This window comes from Lichenostomus cassidix, unplaced genomic scaffold (assembly GCF_008360975.1).
Source record: "Lichenostomus cassidix isolate B80296 unplaced genomic scaffold, HeHo_3.0 HiC_scaffold_852, whole genome shotgun sequence".
Classification (NCBI taxonomy): domain Eukaryota; kingdom Metazoa; phylum Chordata; class Aves; order Passeriformes; family Meliphagidae; genus Lichenostomus; species Lichenostomus cassidix.
Genome location: NW_028148026.1, coordinates 910520 through 914073, shown reverse-complemented (window position 1 = coordinate 914073; position 3554 = coordinate 910520). Strand labels below are relative to the sequence as shown.

Sequence of the window (3554 nt, the reverse complement as noted above, 5' to 3'; positions counted from 1 at the left end):
TGGGCACGGCAACCCCCACAGCCTCCCCGGGTACCCCAGCCACAACTGGAGATCCCCACCCCTCGCTGACACCCTGCCTGTCTGCCCCCATGACTACTCGGATCACTTCCTATCTTTCTGTGTCCTTTACCATTCCCCTCACCCTTCACAGGATCCTGTCTCGCCTTCCTGGGTCGACCCGCCTCCCTCTGAGGTTCCCCCATGCTCCCCGGCTCCTCCCATCACCGTCTGGGTCCCCAGACACCTCCCTGGGGTCCCTTCCATCACTTTCCAAGCCTTCCCCAACTCTTCCTTACTGGGGTCCTCCCACATTTCTCTGATCCGTCTTCCCCAAGTCATTCACTGTCCCCTGGTGTTCTTCCCATGCAGGGGTCCCAATCTCAGGGGTTTCCCTGTCAGCACAGCCTGCTGGGGGACAGGTGGCACTGGGTGACAGCCTGGTGCTGAACTGCACGGTGGCCGAGGGGACAGGTCCCCTGTCCTTCTCCTGGCACCGGGAGGGCTCGGGGACACCGCTGGGCACTGGTGACCGCCTGGAGGTACACCATGTTGGGGACAATGACAGCGGCCACTACCAGTGCTGGGTCAGTGATGGGGACAGGATGGCCGAGAGTCCCACACTGAATGTCACTGTCCTGGGTGAGTGGGACCACCAGCCTGGGGGAGATCCCACTGACGGCATCCCCAATTCCACCCATCCCCCCATCCACCCCATCTCCCCATCCCACTCATCCCACCCCCACCCTCAGCCCCGTCTCTGTCCCCGCAGTGCCCGTGGCCAATGCCACCATCACCCCTGGCCCCCTGGAACATCAGGTGCACGCAGGTGACCCCGTGACCCTGCGCTGCTCGGTGCAGGTGGGCTCAGCACCTGTCAACTTCACCTGGCTGCACGACGGGCTGGAGGTGGCCCAGGGTCCCCTCCTGGAGCTTGGGGACATCGATGTGGGACATTCTGGCACCTACCAGTGTGTGGCCACCAACCAGCTGGATGAGCACCGTGTGTTCCAGGCATTCAACCCAGAGCTGGCCCTGGAGGTGACACCGCGGGGACACTGGGGCACAGGTGCAGTCTCATGGGGTCCTGGGGGTGAAACACGCTGGGGGTTCCGGGTGACCCCAGTGTATCTCTTTCTGTCCCCAGCAGTGGCCGCAGGGGTTGGTGGTACTCTCGTCTTCCTGGTTGTCATCATGGGCTGCTGCTGGTGGCATCCTGTGGGTGGGTAAAAATTGGATGGGGGTCCTGGGGAGGGTGGGAAGCCCCCAGGCTGGGTGGGGTCACAGCCCAAGACTTGGCGGGGGGGCGGAGCCCCCAATGACTTCAGTTCGGAGTCTTGTGAGGTTTGGGGAGGTGTTGGGATGGTGGGGGTTCTGTCAGGGGTCCTGGGGCTGTTTGGAGGGTCTTCATCCCTGCCAGGCTTGGGGCTCGGGGGGTCAGGACGACTGGGGTGACCAGGGTTTCCGCAGGGCATCAGGAATGTTCGGGTAACCCAGAGGGAGTCAGAGGTCCTGCAGGGTTTCAGGGGTTTCAGGGACCTCATTGTCAGCCCCTCTCCTCTCTTTCCTTTGTAGCCACCAGGAAGCCCCAGGACACGTGAGTGGGGGGCTCCAGCCATAACCCCCTTTTATCCCCACCCCCACAACCCCCCACCCCCATAGACACCCCGTTATCCCCGCAGGGTCCCCCCAGCCCCCCCGGAAGAGGAGGTTCTTTACACCCAGGTTGTGAGCACCGCGAGGGCAGGGGGTGAGTCTGGGTATTGGGGACAGGGACAGGGACAGGGACAGGGACAGGGACACGTCACCCACGGGTTTCACCTCCCACCCGGATCCCCCCAACCGGTGTCTCTCGCAGGGCCACCCTGCGCCACATCCCCCCAGGTGACCTACGCGGAGCTGCCGGGACCCCAGTGGCAACAGGGGCAACAGGGGCAACAGCAGGACCCCAGTGGCATCTACGGGAACGTTCTGTGACACTGGGAGGCACTGGGGGTGCTGGGGACACTGGGGACACTGGAGATCCCCACCGTTAGACACCCCCCGTGTGTTTCGCCCTCCCCCGGCTCCCATTGGTGCCCACCCTGCCCAGAGCCACCGGAGCTCCCCGTTCCAGTGCTCCCAGTGCTCCCAGGGCTCCCCATTCCCCCTCCCACTGCCAGGGGGGCACAGGACCCTTTTCCCTCTTATTGGACCCAAAACGCAGCTCTTTGATTAAAGTGGAAGAAATGGGGTTTGTTTGTTCAGCTCTGCCTGTTCAGCTCGGGAAGGAGGAGGGTCCAGGTCAGGCTGTTGAGCAGATCCTTGAGGGATTTCCAGGATTTCTGGGGCTCTCTCAGTCCCTTGGGGAGGGTGACATTATGATCGATTGGGGAATTTCCAGGTGGAATCGATTGGGATCAATTGGGTTCCCTCGCAGCTGTTCCCGCAGAGAGGAAGGAGCTGCCGCTCACTGTCCCCTCTAGGTGACACCCGGCCCGGGGCTGGGGGACCTGCGGCGCTGCAGCCCCATACCCGTCAGCATCGATCCCGCAGCTCCCGAGACCCTCGGGCCGAGCTGGAGCCCCGAGAGCCCCGAGAGCCCTGGGACGGAGCCGGGGACAACCTGAGGTGTCCCCCGAGCCCAGCCCAGCCCCGCCGCAGCCCTGTCCGGTGCCCCCCGGTGCCCAAAGCCCCGCAGCCGGCGCTCCCCGAGCGGCTCTGAGCCCCGCAGCTGCTGCGGAGCCTCGGCCGGGCTCAGCCCTGGGGCGGGCGGGGGGCGCCGGGAGGGAGGGAGCGGGAGGCTGGGGGAGAGCAGGGAGCCCGGCAAGAGCCGCCGGGCCTGCGGGAGCGGAGTGCTGGGCTCGGTCACCGGGGCAGGTGGCGCTGCCATGGCGCTGCGAGTGGCGCGACTGTCCCGGGCTGCGGCAGCGATGGTGGCCATGTGTCCGGAGCGGCTGGGACAGCGTGTCCGGAGCCACTGTCGCCATCCAGCCGGGGTCACCCCCAGCCCCAGCATGACCGCGGGGCAGAGCCACTGCTCGGTATTTCCACACTTTTCCCTCTCATCTGGTGGCTGCAGCCAGAAGCCAAACATTCTTTCTGGGAGGTTCCAAAGGGCTGCAGGTTTGATCCAGGAAGGAGGAGGATCCAGCTCAGGTTGTTGAGCAGATCGTTGTTGTCTTTGCAGGAGTTCTGGGGCTCTCTCAGTCCCTTGGCCAGAGGGACAAGATGATCAATTGCTGCATTTCCGGACTGGTTCCCTCCCAGCTGCCACTGCACGGTTGGTTTCCACCCAGCCCTGCTCTGAAAACCATCAAAGGCCCTTGCAGAGCCACTGCTTGAGCTCCAATTGGTTTCTGTGCTTCTTGCAGAGCTGAGCAAACCACAGCCAGGCCTTTTTCCCCCACACAATTCTCACCTTTGAGCAGCTCTAAAGCTGTGAGAACCAAAGGGGGCCAAGGGGGCAGGTGGGAGCCTCAGGTGCTGGCTGCCCCTGGGGCTGGCCAGAGCAGGGCTGGCAAAAGCTGCTCTTCTCAAGTCACCTCCAGTTCTCCATCCCAGCGCTGGAGGGAGGG

The 3554-nt window shown here is 64.1% G+C and overlaps 1 long non-coding RNA gene across 1 annotated transcript in view; it reads left to right on the top strand.

Annotated features, from left to right (window-relative positions):
- The first annotated feature begins 1571 nt into the window (after positions 1–1571).
- LOC146420355 (uncharacterized) overlaps positions 1572–3554 on the top strand; it is a 22634-nt gene continuing 20651 nt past the window's right edge. Inside the window, exon 1 of the long non-coding RNA XR_014849208.1 lies at positions 1572–1594. This is a non-coding gene — a long non-coding RNA (uncharacterized LOC146420355). The remainder of the gene's footprint in view (positions 1595–3554) is intronic.